This window comes from Onychomys torridus, chromosome 3, assembly GCF_903995425.1.
Source record: "Onychomys torridus chromosome 3, mOncTor1.1, whole genome shotgun sequence".
NCBI lineage: Eukaryota > Metazoa > Chordata > Mammalia > Rodentia > Cricetidae > Onychomys > Onychomys torridus.
The window spans coordinates 92,860,509-92,879,433 of NC_050445.1; the positions used below are offsets into that span (position 1 = coordinate 92,860,509).

The 18,925-nt window shown below is 37.8% G+C and overlaps 1 pseudogene; it reads right to left on the reverse strand.

The window, feature by feature from the left end:
* Positions 1-16,411: 16,411 nt before the first annotated feature.
* On the reverse strand, positions 16,412-17,255 carry LOC118580762 (annotated as a pseudogene).
* Positions 17,256-18,925: the final 1,670 nt, after the last annotated feature.

The window sequence follows — 18,925 nt, forward strand, 5'->3', positions numbered from 1 at the left end:
AGTTAACTTTGATAAATTTGCATGAAAAATCATTAATGCCTATCTCTGTGTTCCAAGTACTGGGATTAAAGATGATTACAAAAAATAAAACAAAATAATCACTGTAGAACAAAAAGTATATTTTTGGTAATACAAATATTTGACAGAAGTTAACTTGCCTGTAGGTAATTAGTTTGAAAGAGTGAAAACTGAAAATAAAAGGAAAAAAGAACTTACATACATTCTCTATCATTATGACTCCTCAATTCTTTTAGATACAAATGAAGAACCTCAACTTTTTTTTGTTTGTTTGTTTTTTTGATTTTAAGGACAGGGTTTCTCTGTGTTTCTTTGTGCCTTTCCTGAAACTCACTCTATAGCCCAGGCTGGCCTCGAACCCACAGAGATTTGCCTGGCTCTGCCTCCCAATTTCTGGGATTAAAGGCATGTGCCACCACCGCCTGGCAGAACCTCAATTTTTTAACTTGATAATGCATTACAAGGTACTGTTCTTAAAAAATCTAATATTTCCACTTTAGTAAGTAGGATGACTTCTAGGATTAACTGATTGTTCTCAGTTCCAGTTATTTTTTTTCTCAGAAATCTAACATTAGCAATTGAAGATATAAAAATTGATTTAAGCTTTCTGCTTTCTCATGCTATGTAATAAAACTGGCTAAAATCAACAGATGAGTTTCATTTGAACTTATTTACTCAAAGAAGACTCCATATTGATATCAAGATATAATAAAGTCAGCCATTTCTCTGTGTTTATTTCAGCTGATGATTTTGTATAATAACCATCCATGATACAATCACATTAAAATTACATACTATTTTTGCTGGAAGATGGTAGATATCTTTTCTTGAGAGTAGACAATGAGCTAGTTGATAGTGTCCAAATAAGAACAAGAGACTGAACTAGTTGATGGTGGCGCATGCCTTTAATACCAGGACTCAGTGCGACAGAGGCAGGTGGATCTCTGTGAGTCCCAGGCCAGCCTGGTCTACAAAGCAAGTTCCAGGACAACCTGCTCTACAAAGAAAGTTTCAGGACAGCCAACACTACATAGTGAGTTCCTGACTTAGAAAACAAATAAACAGAAAACCCAAGAACAAGAGAATGCAAGACAGAGCTAGGAGAGAGGGTAAGAAGCATGAAGGAGATGGGGGTGGTTTAGTAGTTCTAAATTTCTAATTAGAGAGCTTTAAGGGAATACATGTCAATAAATTCATTGTCATGAATTTAATTAAAGTTACTAAGTATTAATTTCACCCCTTGGAAAATGTCATCCTTTGGTTGTTGGTAGATAAACTAAAATGAAGTGATTATGTATCCAATGTCATCTAGGTTCTCTGGATAAATAACATTAAATAAGTCTTTGATTTATTAATTACAGAATGAAAGGAATTTAAAAACCGAATGAATTAGACAAATAGTATTTCATGTATATATTATCTTCAATTAATTTCTGGTTTATGGACTAATAATGGCTAATATTTTTAAAATCCTAAAATTTCAATATCAAAAGAAAAAATAAAAAACTAGCGTTTTCAGAGGCAAAATAGTAATAATAAAATATTCTAAATATTCCATTTTAAACAAGACATTTAATTGTTTACCATTCTTTATTGCAAATAAGATGGTAAATATCTGAAGGCAAGTTGGACAGGGTTTTCTTGAAATTTATTGAAAACCAATAACTCAATTGAATACAATCTAGTCCTTTTGCTGGAAGCCTTTCCTGGCTACAAGAAATGGCCAATTTTGAATCTGTATTTCCCAATTGCTGGGATTCCTCATTAAGATTTAGAAGCCAGTACAGAGATCCACAGCTAAGCACTGGACTGAGCACCTGGACTCTAGTCGACAAAAGGGAGGAGAGAGAGATTATAGGAGCAGGGACACGGGGGGGGGGGGGGGGGGGGCAGATCATGGTGGGAAAACCCCCAGAGACAGCTGACCCAAGCTAGTGAGAGCTCACAGACTCAAGACTGACAGCTGGGGAACCTGCATGGGACTGAACTAGGCCCTCTGAATGTGGGCAACAATTGGGCTCCTGGCAGTGGGACCAGGATTTATCCTTAGTGTATGAAGTGGCTTTTTGGAGCCCACTCCCTGTGGAGGGATACCTGACTCAGTTTTGATGCAGCAGGGAGGGGCTTTGTCCTTCCTCAACTTGATGTGCCAGACTTTGTTGACTCCCCATGGGAGGCCTTACTCTCTCTGAGGAGTGATTAGGAGGTGGAGGGAAACTGTGGTTTGTATGTTAAAATGGAAAAAAAAAACTTAACTAGAAAAAAAGAAAAAAGATCACTTTCATTGATTCTAGAAAATTATCACTGTGCTAGGTCCCCCTCACCAGGTATCCCATCAATTTCAGCTGTCTCTCCCTGCACTCTGTACCTCCACCCCATATGACCCCCAACATGCTCCCCTGCTCCCATTCCTACCTGCCCCAGTCAGTCCATAGAATGTCTTCTATTTCCCCTCCCAGGGAGATCCATTTATGTTCCCTAGACCACCCTCCCCCTTTACCTAAATTTCTGGGTCTATGGACTGTAGCTTGGTTATCATTTACTTAATGGCTAATAGGCCCTTATAAATGAATACATACCATGTTTGTCCTTCTGTCTTACCTCACTTAGTTTTTTTTGTTCCTAGTTCCATCAATGATGTCATTTTTAACACTTATGTAATAGTCCTTTGTGTAAATTTACCACATTCTCTTTACCCATTTTTAAGTTAAGGGTCATCTAGGTTGTTTTTAAGTTCCTGTTAGTTATGATTAAAACTGAAATGAACATGGTTGTACAAATGTCCTTGTAGTAAGATGGCACATCCTTTGGGTATATGCCCAAAAGTGGTATTGCTGGTATAGCTGGAATACATTCTCAGCTTTCTGAAGAACCACCATATTGATTTCCATAGGAGCTATACAAATTTGCACACCCACCAGCTATAGAGGAGTGTTTGCCTTGTTCCACATCCTCACCAGAATAAACTGTCACTTGTATAATTGATCTTAGCCATTCTGACACATGCAGGTGAAATCTCAGAGTTGTTTTGATTTGCATTTCCCTGATGGCTAAGAATGTTGAACATTGCTTTGATTGTTTCATAGCCATTTGAGATTCCTCTATTGAGAATTCTTTGGTTAGATCTGTCCTCTACTTTTTATTTATTTTATTATTATTATTATTATTATTATTATTATTATTATTGGTTTTTCGAGACAGGGTTTCTCTTGTGTAGCTTTGCACTTCTCCTAGAACTCACTTGGTAGCCCAGGCTGGCCTCAAACTCACAGAGATCTGCCTGGCTCTGCCTCCCGAGTGCTGGGATTAAAGGCGTGTGCCACCACCGCCCGGCCTACTTTTTACTTACATTACTATTTGTTGATGTTATTTTGGTAACTAGTTTCATGGAAATCCCCAAACAACCCTGGATGCTGCTAAGACAAAATGTTGCTCTCTGCAAACTGACAGAGAGATGCTATTTCCCACCACAATACCCACAGAAATCATTAAATATGGAGAAGTTGAGTGGGTGCCTACATGGAGCCATTACCCATATGTTCTAGTCCTTTTGATGCAGGAAGGTACACTGAAGGTTACTGAAAGAAATATGTGGACACCAACCTAGCCACAAAACCTTTGACCTACAATCTGCCCTGCCTGCATAATATGCTAGGGCAATGACGTCACTGAACTTGTGGGAGTATTCATTCAATGTCTTAACTGACCTAAGGTGCACTACACAAGAAGGAACCTACACCCAACAATGCTTGGGTAATCAAGAACTAGAGACTAGATAACCTAAGGACCTAGGGTAAAATCAAAAACTACTAGTCTAAAAAATAAATCAATAAAATGATGCCTAACATTGTTCTGCTATATTCATAGATGCCTTATCTAGTCATCATCAGAGGGGCTTTCATTAGCAGCAAATGGGAACAAATGCAGAGACACACCAATAGAGATTATATGTATTTTGGAGGTCTTCTTTAAATCATTCCCCTTAGAGCTCAGGGAATCTTGAGGAAAAGAAGGCAGAAATAGTGTAAGAACCAGAGGGGAGAAAGGACAGCAGAAGAATGAGGTCCTTTGAATCAACTAAGCAAGGCTCATAAGAGCGTACAGACACTGAAGCAGAAAGCATGGGCCCAACATGGGTCTACAGTAGGTCCTCTGCATATACAATATATCTAATATCTTGGTACTGTTGTGGGACTCCTGACTATGAGAATGAGTGGGTCTCTGACTCTTGTGCCTGCTCTTGGGACTCTTTTCCTTCTGTTGGGTTGCTATGCCTAATTTTACTATGACAGCTTCTGCTTTATCTTCTTATATTTGATTTTCTCATGTTTGATTATTATCTCTTAGAATTCTGTGCATTTCTAATGAGAGATAGAAAGGAGTAGATCTGGAGAGGTGGTGAGGAACTGGGAGAGAAGTAGAGGGAGATGAAAATGTTATCAGGATATATTGTATGAGAAAAGAACCTAATGTCAATAAAAGAAAGAATATAAAAATCAATCAATAACTAAATACAATTACTAAAAAGAGGGACACTAATGATGATAGTCACATTTCTAGACAATATCTAATTTAATATATTAGAAATGCCACAAAAGATATCATTGAAATATTTTCTTGGAGCTCAGAATGATAATTAAAAATCAAATAAAAGCAAAAATATGTTTACATACTTTTGCCATTAGCCATTAGTTGAGATAAGCTTATGGGCTGTGGTCACGGTCTTCTTTATTACATTTCACATGATACTTTATTAATCATATGGCTCTATCTACAGTAGACTTTTCAAAGTAAATGCTAACATAGTTACATTTCATGTAAATAGTAGGGGCTTTCAGTGTGATCTTGGGGTGTTCAATAAGAATATTTAGATAAAGGGTAAAATTTATCTCCAAACACCCATGATACTTGAGAATGAGCCAACTGATAAGAGGTTGATTGACGTTTGACAAATTTATGCTAAATGTATTTACTGTGTGACTTCTTGAGGAACAGGTGTCTTCTGATTCGCAACCCCCAGTGGGTAAAACAGAGAGGTATGCAATGTCAGCAAGAATGAGTCAAATATAATTACATTAAGATGCAGATGTATATTAATCAGAATTCAGTGAGACTAATAAACAGGACCACAATGACTTTATTTAAGAAAACATATTAACAAAGAGTCTAAGCACTAGATACTGTGATTGTCTCCTCCATCTCTACCATCCATTAGGAACTGCCATTGGTGGGCTGGTATTGCATTGTGAGACACCACTCCACTTGATTCCGTGATAACAAATTCAATAATGTGGAAGTCCAGTAGGAAGATGTGAAAATGATATGTGCACTTACAGTTAAATTTCCAAATTAGATATAGTTATTGCTGGCTTTCTCATTTGTGAAACTGAATTTAATGTAGCTGAACCCATTATTGAAGCATGCTTGAACTGGTTGCTAAGTATTATTTTGATTATTGCATTTGAAGGTACTGTAGCACAAAAGGTAATAAATAATGAAGAGGCTTGGGGATCAAGGGGAGCCAGGCAAAAACTTAAGTGATTAGGCAGTCAGTGGCTAGTACTAAGAACACCAGGCTGTGTTTTGGACAGAGGTCATCTTGGGTCAATTTCCTGTCTCTAAGAACCCACTCCTGCAGAGTCGCTATTTGCAAAGGATTCAGATACATCTGAGTGCATATGATTAGCTGGTAAGTAGGCTAAAATGGAATCCAGTAAGAATCTTTTTATGCCTTACCACCATCACAATAAAAGCCAAATAATACAAACAGCCATGGGTCTTCCAGATCTGAGTATTCAAAGAATTATAACACAGTTCACTACTTTGCTTTTATGCCTGCCCTTTTCATGTTTAAGGCTGAAATAAGAGTTAAAAAATTGATGCCTCCAGCCAAATTTCTAATGCTATTGTTCCATGAGTGGGGCAAGAAGGCTGAGATAAAAGTATAAACCATTCTTTACACATCTAAAGCCTGAGACCCATTTTCAGTGTGAAAGATAAAAACCATGAACCCTTCTGGCCACTGAGTATCATGCAGAGGCATTTTTTTTTTCTTTCAATACTTTAGCTACATAGAGATAAAAGAGATAGAGAAAAAAGAATGAGCCAAATAATATGATTACATTTCCCTTTTGATTTTATGCTTTGGAGGTCAAGGGAATGAGTGAGGGTATAAGTCAGTGTTTAGATTGTGTCTTGTTTCCATACCAAAAGAAAAGAAAACCTAAATTCTTTGTGGTTAATCAAGTAAAGTTGAGATAAAAAGTGGAAAGAATGATTTCAATTATGCATTTTTTCACTTTATACAAGACACAGAGGTGATTGGTTATGTGGTCAGAAGCTAAAACAGCAGAACAGATGATAATTATTTTGAACAAACAAAATCTTCTCATTCATTAGGACTTCACTTGCCTTTTCTAACCCTTTCTTACAACTATGACAGCATTTCTACTTGTTCAGTTGCAAAGCAAATGGCATTTGAGTCCGAGAGACAAAATCAGAGTTGAAATGAAAGCCGCAGAGTTAAGCCTGTTACTGGTATGATGTGGATCAAACAATTGTTTAGATAACTTCCCAAGGATGCAAACCATTTAATTTGACAGTTTTTTCTAGGGACAAGAAAAAACTTCATTGATCTATGTTTAAAGTATGCTAACCTCGTTCTGGAAAATTCAGGCCAGAAACATTGAGTTTGAACTGGAAGAAAGTTAACTGCTGTTTTAATTTGAAAGGAAATTGCAAAGGTTACTGGTGTCTCTTTGTGGTTGTAACTAGCATGATTAGAGCAGGCCTGGCTGAGCAGGTAGGTTATACTTTACACGTAATTAGTCCAGACATGCTTTGGGTTCACTATGAAGAGGGCAGTGTGGCTAGCTCTGCTAAACCTTGTTCTGCTGTGGATATATTCATTTTACACACAATGTATGTGCTTTTGATTTCCCATAACAATGTGGTTTTTGTAATAATATTTAGTAAATAGTCATCTTCTAAAGCTATGTGCTTTAGAATATAGCTTTAGCAATGTACGTACCTATTAATTTTTTCCTGTAATAAGAAAGTTAATGGTTGGAATTGAATATAGTTGCTATAGAAACATTCAGAAGTCTGGCTCTTTTAAAGGCAAAGCACATGATTAATCTGTTTTGTAACCTTATTTCCTTATAGGAATGTCTATGGAATGTAATAACAGCGATCGATAGTCCTAATGCATTTCAGCTTTTATTTTACATTGCAACTGTCTAAATAATCCTTTAGATTTTCAAAAATTTTAGGTAGTAGGAATGTTATGAACTGGAAAAAGGAATACATGTATGTTATATAAAAATTCTTCTAAAATATTCAGAGTCCTTTGCATTTCTATTTTACATTTCTTTAGTGTTATATCCAAGTGTATTTAAAACATAGGAATCTTTTATTACTTTTCAAAATGCTTTAATTTTAAATGAAAATACATTCAACTTAAGGTGGAAAATGTACCATTGCTCCAGAATATATTAACATATTTTATTTTAACAGCATGTGTTACTTGGCTTAAATTTGTATGTGAGTCTCTCTCTTTCTCTCTACCTCTCTATCTATCTATCTATCTATCTATCTATCTATCTCTACCTCTCTCTATCTCTCTTCATAAAACTGTTCCCTCTCTTCATAAGTTAGTATAAGATAATTTTAATATTCTGGATAAGTTTATACTCATCTAAGTTTTAAAACAAAGGTCAGAAAATTCAATGACAATAGAAGCCAGCCAGGCAATGAAAATCTGTGAAATGGGTCATACTGAAGACTATAGAAGGAATGGCATCTGGAGACAGGATGCTCAGTAGAAAGCCAGCAAATCCTCTGTAAGCTCTTAGAGATGGTTGCGATATATATTATGTATTCATTCTTTCCTTGAATCTTTAAATTTTTCGTGTGTTTCTTTTTTTTTTCCTCATTTCTTAAATTTTATAATTTGATTTAATTTTACATATCAGTCTTGGATTCCCTGTCCTCCCCCACCCCCATTCATATGTCCTCCAGGACAAGGACTTCCCTAGGGATTCAGCTCAACCTAAATCAGTCCAGACAGGTCCAGTCCCCTCCTCCCAGGCTGAGCAAAGTGTCCCTGCATAGGCCCCAGGCTCCAAACAACCAGCTCATGCACTAAGGACAGATCTGGGTCCCACTGCCTGGGGGCCTTACAAACAGTTTAAGCTAATTAACTGTCTTGCTTATCCAGAGGGCCTGATCCAGTTGGGGGCCTCTTAGCTATTGGTTCATAGTTCATGTGTTTCCACTACTTTGGCTATTTGTCCCTGTGCTTTTTCCAATCTTGGTCTCAACAATTATTGCTCATACTTTCCCTCCTCTTTCTCGCCAATTGGACTCCTGGAGCTCCACCTGGGGCCTGGCCGTGGATCTCTGCATCTGCTTTCACCAGTCATTAGATGAGATTTCTAGCATGACAGTTAGGGTGTTTGGCCATCCTATCACCAGAGTAGGTCAGTTTGGACTTTCTCTCCAATTGTCAGTAGTCTATTGTGGAGGTATCTTTGTGGATTTCTGGCGACCTCTCTAGCACTTTGCTTCTTCCTATTCCCATGGGGTCTTCGTTTATCATGGTCTCTTTTTCCTTGTTCTCCCTCTCTGTTCTTGATCCAACTATGATCTCCCGATCCCCTGAGCTCTCTTTCCCCAACACTTGCCCTTCCTTACCCACCCCCCTCACATCCAAGTTTGCTCATATAGATCTCATCTATTTTTCTGTCATTGGGTGATCCCTGTGTCTTGGAGGCTACCTAGAAAACAGGACCCTAAGAATCTTTAAATTTTTTTTGTAATTTTTATTAAGAAATTTTCTATTCATTTTACATACCAACCACAGATCCCTTCCCCTCCCTTCTCCCACCCCCATACTTCTCTCCCCATCCTAACCCCCATTCCCGCCTCCTCCAAGGCAAGGCCTCCAGTGGAGAGTGAGTAGAGCGTGATACACTCAGTTGAGGCAGGTCCAAGCCTTTCTCTCTGTACCAGAGTCTTCAAATTTTTATTCTTAATTTTGATTGTGTGTTATGTGTCTGTGTAGGTATAGTCATGTAATATAACCTGGTTGTCAAAACCCTGGAACCAGGAGTTATGGGTGACTGTGAGCTGTCCTTTTGGTGTGGGAACTGAACTTGGGGCCTCTGCAATAAGCAGCAAACACTCTTAACTGCTAAGCCATTTTTCTAGTACAGTTCATAATGTTTAAAAAACATTTGAAGTGTACACGTCTGTGTGTGAATATGGGCTTGTACACTTAAGTACAATACCTATGAAGAACAGAAGAAGACATTGGATCCCCTGTTCCTAGAGTTACAGGTGGTTATGAGCTGCAAGTTATGGATACTGAGAGCTGAACTTAAGTCCTCTAAAAGAGCAGTAGGCACTCTTAAATTTAAGCACTGAGATATCTCTTCAGTCCTGCTTTCCATGATTCTTAAGAGAGAAGCCAGAATTATGAATGCTGGTATAAAATTTGCATGAGTGTTGAAAGAACTTGAAAGTCAAAATAATGAAATGTATGTATGTTGGGATTATTTTTTAGGGGGTGTTCTGAGTTCACATGTGTGTGTGTGCGCACGCACAGGTACAAATGTGCATGTGTGTACAGCATATGGAGGACAGAAATGTTGAGTGTCTGTGGTTGATATATTGTGCACCCCAATAAACTTACCTGGGATCAGAGAACAGAATAGCCACTAGATATAGAGGCCAGAAAATGGCGGCATGCACGACTTTACTCCTACCATTCTCAAGGTAGAAATCCATCTGGATCTCTGAGTTCAAAGACACACTGGAAACAGCCAGGTGTGGTAATACATGCCATTAATGCGAGGAAGTGATGGCAAGAAGCAGAAAGGTATATAAGGTATGAGAACCAGGAACTAGAGCTGGTTAAGCTTTTAGGCTTTTGAGCAGCAGTTCAGCTGAGATCCACCCAGAAAAGGACTCAGAGGTTTCCAGTCTGAGGAAACAGGATCAGCTGAGAATTTGGTGAGGTGAGGTGGCTGTGGTTTATTCTGCTTTTCTGATCTTCCAGCATTTACCCCAATACCTGCCTTCAGGTTTGTTTTTAACTACTAAGACCTTTTAAGATTTGTGCTACAGGTGTCTTCCCTAGTGTTTCTCATATTGTTTTCTTGAGATGAGATCTGAGCTGAACCTGAAGTGTCACAATTTAGCAAGGCTGACTGGCCAAAAAGATCTAGGCTTATTAATTTATCTGCTTCTTAAGCAGCAGAATTACAGGTGTGTCCCCTGTGGGTATCAAGGATCCAAATGCAAGTCCTTGTGATTTTGTGGCAAGCACCTTAGCAACCAACCCATCTCCTCAGCTCAATAGGTTAATGTGGTGGGTATTGTGTTCCCCAAAACATTGTGCACCCTAATAAACTTATCTGGGGTTAGAGAACAGAACAGCCACTAGATACAGAGGCTAGAAAATGGTGGCACTCATGCCTTTAATTCTAACATTCCAGAGGCAGAAATCCATTTGGATCTCTGTGAATTCAAAGCCACATTGGAAACAGCCAGGAATGGTGACACATGCCTTTAATCCCAAGAAGTGAGCCTTTAATCCCAGGTAGTGATGGCAGAAAGCAGAAAGATATATAAGGCGTGAAGACCAGAAACTAGAAGCATTTGACTGGTTAAGCTTTTTGGCTTTTGGGCAGCACAGTTCAGCTGAGAGGCATCCAGTCTGAGGAAACAGGATCACCTGAGGAATTGCCAAGGTGAAGTGGCTGTGTCTTGTTCTGCTTCTCTGATCTTCCAGCATTCACCCCAATATCTGACTCTAGGCTTGATTGTTATTAATAAGAACTTTTTAAGATTCCTGCTACATCTGGCACCCAACATGAGGCCCCATCTTCTTCCTGGAGATTTCAGTTGAAACAATATTCAGAATCATTTGTGGTATTCACCTACATTGTATGTACCTTTTTTGTTTATCTTATGTTATCTTATGTCCTTCAAGGTACATCTTCAAGCCAGGGAAGATAAAATCATGAGATATTGATGTTTATTGATACAGCTGAATAGAATGGTTTGGGCAGTTGCAGGAAGCAAGATATGACTGATTAAATGAACTTTGAATCATAAATCAGAAGTAGTCTCAAAAAAATGAATATCCTCTTGCTATTTTAAAGTAACATATTTTCTTCAATCCTGAGATTAAAACTGCATGTTAGATGAATGGTCATCCCAGAGGGGCAGAGTCATTGAGAAATAGTATAATGGCGTGGACTCGGGCTCTAGAGGTAGCTGAGTTAATTATGCGAAGGGATATCTGTGTAGAAGACAGGTTGGAGAATTATTGTGAAGAAGAAATGAGAGAAAGGAAGCAGACAGGAGACTGAGAAGAAAACTAGTCTGAAGGAAGAGTTCAACACAACAGATACGAAATTTTGACCAGATGAGATGATAGTAACTTCTAGGTGTCTTATACCACCTTCAGTAATCTACATACTTTATAACTCACAGCCAGTAGTGTTGGGTGCATGTTGGTAACTGTTCATATACTTACTTTGCAAATTCATAAGAGAACATTTTGAATTTCACTGCATGGAAAAACCAGGCATTCTAAAAAATATCCACTCATATTATCTTTCCTTGAGTTAGGTATAAGCAATGAAATCATCATAATTCTTTTGGTTTACTAAGTAAGACACTACTCTAAAGCAAGTTTTAAAGTGAGAAGTAAGAAAGCAAAGCTAAAGATTTGTCCTAACTATTGTTTACAAAGGAAAACACAGTGGACAGAGAGGGTAGGGGCAGACCACCATGTGTCACATTCCTGAAGTCCTTGTGCTGTTTCAGGGTGTAGGTAATACCTACTGCCATCCATCTTGTTTTGTTTCAGGTTTATACAACTTTAAAACTATGAACTTTCAATGCACTTCATAAAGGAGTTGTGAAAAATGACCTCTGGTGTTTTTACCTCTAAAGGTGACCATCTAATTTACCCCTCTGCACAGAAATGATCAAACTCAAATTTAAGGAAGAATGCAAGTTGGTGGCTCCATTGAACCCAATAATTGAGCTTGTCAAAGGTCAAGAGTAAAGTCTTCATTACCAACATCTTAAAGTAACTTTATTCCTACCTTGTGAGGCATGACTGCTGTAGACAGATTGACTAGAGGTTCTGCCTTTGTCCTACACTAGCTAAGTAATAAAGCAAAAGAGACTCTATTTATTGTTCCCTTTTAGTATAAGTATATTTCTAGGGTTTCTGGAGAGTAAGTTTCTTGTGTTGTTTATAAAATATCACCTTCATTATTCTTCAATAAACAATGCCTACTAATACAAAAGACATCGTACATAATCTAAACTATTTTATAATTGGATGGTGTAAGTTGACATTAATTTAGGAATGTTTTTGAGAAATACAAAACTTCAATGGCAAAATCATTCACTAGAAAAATTCACTATTAAAAATGATAGTTCATAATGTGTGAATTATTACAAGTATAATAATAAGCCAGATAATTAATTACTGAAGGTCAAATGAAGCAGCACAGCTTTTAAAATAGTAAATAACTTTACCAAATTTTCTAACAAATATTCATAAAAATTAAATTATGTTATTATATAAAACAATTATATTTTTAAAAAGACTTAAATTTGAAATGATCATCACAGAAAGTAAAAATAATACTAGGTAGAGTCACTGAGCATGCTTGGCACAGTATCCTCAAATGTCATTCTTTATAACCTTAGAACAAATTATCGATACCAATGAGTTAAAAACTGATCTCATGAAAATAATTTTCAGTAGCATTTAAATTTCTCCAATTGTTATACTTACATATATTTCTCTGGTCCAGGATATGACTGTGTGTCATATTTCTTAAATCACCCCTTTTAAAGGATAATTTCTATTTTCATTGCCCTGTCACTTTCTCTTTTAAACCTACAAGTTGGTTACTTGAAGCAAGTCTGTATTTTCTTGCTTATTGAGCCTCGTCTGAGGGTTGCTAGGATTTGCTGGAAGTTTTCCTGGCTTAACTGGCAAGAGCGGTACAGAAGTGAGTACTGTGTCCTTCCTGGTAGATTGTAGCAGGATGGGCATCACGATTGCTTTCTTCCCAACTGATACTTAGACTTTGGTCTCTTTGCCATGGTAATTTTCTCTTTTTAATGAAATAAAATAATGAATAAAAGGGATTATCTCAATCTTCTTTTAAAACTATTTTAAGATCTGGAGAGGTGGCTCAGGAATTAGGAGAACTTGTTGCTCTACCAGAAGCCTGATTTTGGCTTCCAGCACCCACAAACAGGGACTCACAATCATCTGTAATTCCAGAGATCCCAAAGCTGCTGGCCTCTCTGGCTGCCTGGACTGATGTGCACATACACACGTAAACAAATAATAAATAAATGTTCTCATTGTACACAAGTCTTCTAATGAGATACTGTTTCAGATTAAGCCAATTGCAAGATATAATTAACTTTAAAGTTTCTAAAAAAGCATTGAAATGAACAATAATGTAAAATAACAAAGTCTACTAATACTTTGATATGCTGTTACTTTTTTTTGAAATAGAAAAAAGTTCCATTCATTTTGTGATGTATGATCTACATGACAAAGAAGTCCACACGTAGTTAATATGACTAAATATGGAGATACTAAAAGAATACTGTGAGTTATAGAAAATTTGCCCAGAAATTTCTTTGCTGTTACTTGACATATTTTGAACTAGAACACCCATTTTACTGTTGCAGTATGACTTGCAAGCAATTCCATAGATATATTGGATAAACAAATGGATAAAAATTAAATTGCATTTCCTGCTGAAATCTATGATAATGTTCCCTCACATCAGAGGACACAACTAGAAATTGGGTAAGACATTGTGAGAATACCCTCTAAACATGTTTCCTGTGGTTCTGTTTCATTACTAATTATAGACTATGTCCTGATCTCCAGGGAGCACATCCTCTCCATTTTGCTACAAGAAGAATGGCATTTAGGAAGAAAGAAAATAAAATACGCTTAATTTTTAAAACAATTCTATCTGGCCATTTTAGAATACTTACACAAAAATAATGAGTCAACTATACAAATATCTTGATAAAAGACTGAATTTGGACATCCAATTTTATTTTGTTTTATGTATCTTTTTTTTTTAAATTAATGATCACAAGCAGAGTTACCTAGGCATACTTAACCTGAGTCATAATTGGTCTTGACTGTCTGCTTAACGAGATTTAGCATTACCTAGGGGACACACCTTTGAGAGTGTAATCAGTGTTTCAGAGAGGTTGACTGAAGGAGGAAGGCCCCCATCAAGAGAAATAGTGCTTGCCATTCACAGAGGACCCTGGAGAGAGGTGTAAGCAAGCTGTGTGAGCTGACAGCTCATTTCCTCCCTCACTGGCTGCTATAACATCAAGGCTTCTGACAGACATCAATGGCATTTGTCTCCAGTACTTTGGCCTCTAATGTGGGCAGAATAACCTTCAATCTCCAGGATCTTCTAGTCCTTCAGTGTTGGACTGGGACTGGTGAAGCACCTAGATTTATGAACTAAGCTCCTGCTGGTCCCTCTGCCTCTTAACCATATGGCCATTGTTAGATTACCCTGCTTATATCATGTAAGCCAATCTAATAAATCTCTAGCGTGTGTGTGTGTGTGTGTGTGTGTGTGTGTGTGTGTGTGTGTGTGTGTGCATGTGTTCCCATACATGCATGCAGTGCATTAGGAGTCTAGGAGTTTCGGTGCAAAGTCAACAGGTATCCAGGTATTTGGGTCCCTTTATAAGGGCACATTAACATACTGTGATCAAGAATCCCACAACAGTATCCCTTACTACAAAAGAGTGGGGCATACTATATTAGAGAGAAGGGGACTGGATACAGAGTTTTAGTGGGAAAGTGAGCTAACACAAATTTCAAAATTATTTAACAGAAAATCTTAATGATCAAATCCATGTCTTCTAATAAAAAATTCTCTTCATTGTCCCCTGCCATGAATATAGGTGTTATTGTCAGGAGACAAATGTTCTAAAGATGTGATTTCAGCCCTCTTTAGATAACATTGATGGTCAGGAGCCATTATCATGAGCTATGGCAGGCCACAGATTATGCAGTGAGAAATTCAGCCATCATAAAAAGGCCAACCCACCAGAGCCAAGGGTTCTGATGGAGGATTTAAACCATGAATGCAAGGTGTATTGGCATTATTGCCTTTTGATGATTTGGCTGTTTCCTGCTGTAGATTTCTTGTTCAATTACAGCTATGATAGCTCCCCATTACCACGCATATTCATATAATGTGCATATGTCATCTAGTGATTATATTTCAATCTTATGGGCATACATATTTCTGTGGATGGTCAGGATGATGACTAATCATTAGCTGTATAATTTTGACATATAGAAAATATGCTAGGGCATGCTTCATAAGTAGATATATTGTCCCACAAGACTGTAGACACTTAAAGCCTGCCTTGTTCCTTTTACTCAGACTAACAAAAATAAAAATCTTTTTTTCTCTTTGTATGTATTTAATATATTAGAAAGGAACATAGTATAAATGCTGTGGTATAAAGAGGATCCACATTTCTCACAGAATAAATTCTTAAAAATGACTTGCAGTGACTGAGCAACAGGATCTTGAAACATGGAAGTTTTGTTAAACAAACTTTCAAAATTATAATCCCACATTTTGCCATTTTATCTATGTATTAAACATTGTTGTTTCTCTAAGAATTTTCATCAACACTCTTTTTATGTAAAAATATACATGTAGATATTTAACTTCCTGAGTGACTAGTCATACATCAAATATAATTTAATGAAACAATTTTAAAGTTCTTAGAATGAACTTGTATAGAATTATAATGTATGTTTAATTGTGGTAAAATTCAAGAGCATACCACAGAATTTGTACTTCAATTCTGAGTTAGAAAATATGATTTATTCCCAAAAACCAATAAACTGTTTTAAATAAATTGTTAATAAAATGATCACTGAGAAGTCCTATTTTCTCATTTATTAATAAAATGCAGATAGTAATTTCAGACTGCCAACTTCGATGTTTCCTACTATATACACCAAAATGATTTCATTACCAAGAAATTTCTTGCAACACAAAAGGACGAAATAACTCTAATATTTGCTTTATAATCAACCAATCTATACAGTTCATCTTTCCTAGGCTGAAATGACTGGAATGGTGGCCCGTTCTCTTGCATAAAATCCTGCTCTTCTGAAACCCCGAGGGAAGGTAATTAAGTAACAATGTGGAGCCACAGTTCCCAGTTCTGTATGAACTGCTGCTGGGTTCAAAAACATTTTTTTTTCAAAGACAGGTGGAAAATTGTGGGGCTACTGTGTACAGTTTTTAGAAATACTTCCAGAATGACTTAATTAAAAGGGCCTAAAATGGCCCTGTAAACAATGTCCTTGGAATGCTTGTTAGTGTCGAGATGAGGGCCATTTCCCACCTCTACTACTGTCCCTTCTGCTATCATAGTCATGGGTCCAGCCATTATGATTCCTGTAGTCATAGTAGAAACCCTCTTGGCCTCCTCTGTAATGATAGTCAGACCCATGATCAGAGGAGCGCTGCTCACGGCTACAGTGTCTATCTCCTAGGTAGGGGTGAGAATTCCGACTTTTACGCTGTAATGACAGTGCATCTTGGCTCCACTGGGAGCTGAAAGACTGGTTAAAGGTATGAGCGTGTGATTGACCTGATGGCAAAAATCCCGACTGATCTGCACGTGGAGAACCAAATTTTCCAACATATGACATCTGTCTGAAAGCACTGTTCATCACTGCTTGCTGCTGATAATCTTCTGGAGAAGAAGGACCTCTGGACCATCTGTGCTGATGGAGTTATGTTACCCACCGTCCTTTCATAGCTGTTAGGAGATGTGGAGGTAAGGCTTAAATTTCCAACATGCTGCTGGGGATATGACATACTGGCATCCTGAGAGGCATGACTACTCCCTGATCTAAACTGAATTTTGATAGGCCTCCCGAAAAGTTTGATTCCATTGAGAAGATTCATGGCGTAAGGAACGGACACTTCGTGTTTGAAATTCACAAATGCAAACTGTTTCAGTTTGCCATCTTTATCTTTTGGGATTTTCACCTTGATTACCGGCCCAGCCTGGTGGGACAGCTCCAAGAGGAACTCCTCCATCACCTTCGTCTCCAGGTTGCCCACGAACAGAGTGCGGTCAGCCTCGGCGGCCGCCGCCCCCATCTCTGCGTCTCTTCCCGTCTCTGGCCTAGTCAGACTGCTCTTGGCCAGCCAGCCGACCGGCCCAAAAATAAAAATCTTGCCTCCGTCTAACACAAACTGTACACATTTAGCTCAATTTCACCTCAGATCAAGTTCAAACTAGACTAAAGGTCTTTGTAAATAGATCTTGAGTTTAAAACATTGACAGTTATGCCCAAAGTCAGAGTTGCAGGTGTCTAACCAAGATCACTAACACAAAGCACCCTAAGAAAAGCATGCCAATTCTTTGCTTGCTAAGTCAGCTGACAAGAGACCTATGTCTCAAAGTTTGTCTCATTGGGGCACTATGGCCCTCTGTCTTACTCCTGAAACTTTGGAAATATGTGTTGCCATGGTAAATGGCTCAGCTCCTTATCGCTTACTCTAGGAATGTGCTTTTGACCAATGAGAGGTAACTCTTGTAAATTTTTCTGTTGCTTCAAGCCTCCTGTGTATGTGTGTGTAGGGGGCAGAATATGATTAGGCTGGAGGAGAAGAAGCATGAGGAAGAACAAAGGGAGAACAGTAGAGATAACAAGACAGAACAGTAAAGAGACATGCATGGAAAGAACATGGTATAAGCAGATTCGTTCCTTCACCCTCAGACACTTAATGTAGCAACTCTTTTTGAACCCTAAAAAGAAGGCATTTAAGGTGGACCCTTAAAAGTCTCTGTTAATTGATGTGAAATTAGATACAGTAGGTTAATTTAGAATCTTGGTCTTCAGACCATCCACATTTTTATATCTACCATTCAGAGCTCTATGATCAGTTATCCTCTACCCATTTGATATCTGCACCTGTATGTCTTAAACATATCTTACAGTGTATGTTTCCAGATAACTTCAACCCTAATCTCAATCCTCCTCTAAATGCTGGAGTGCTTCCCCTTTCCATAAAAAATGCTACCACTATCTCTTAAGACACAGAGACTAAAATTGGTGTCTCCTTTCTCCCTTCAGTAGAGGCAATGCAGATAGTTTTGGGAGAGATATAGATGAAAATATTTTTAATGTATCATGAAAACATTGATAATTTGTACTCTTACCATTTTTATTTAGATATGTGTCTTCCTATACCTCTATTCTTCTAGTGTGCACCACTCATACTTATTGCCTAGAATCTGGCCACAGATCCCTGTTAGAACACCAGCACCTGTTCTGGCTTTTATCCATCAAATTTTCCACTATATGGATGGAGGATTTTTTAATGCAAATTTGATCATGCTTAAAACACTCCATTGGCTTTTCATTAGCAGTTGGATAAAAACCAAATCCCTTAATATGGCTTATAAACCCCAAGCTGGTTGTCACCTGCCTAGTTTTCTCATATCACTTCATGCTGGTCTACAGTGACTGGTTAGTCACTATCCTTTAGCCTCTCTAGCTTTCTTCTCTTCCTTGATCTCATGAGCTTCCACATTGCCTCAGGATATCATTAAAATCTCTTCTGCTCAACTAATTTTGTTTTGTTTCCCCCTGAACCTTAGTACACTTATCACTTTTGCAGTGGAGACTTTCGTGGCTTCAAATCCTCTCTGATTATTTAGTGGACCAGGACAATGAACCATTAATTCTAGTTGCAATTACCATTCCCACACAGAAAACAATGTTTCATGTCTGATTTGATCACAGAGCAGGAGAAAGGGGTTT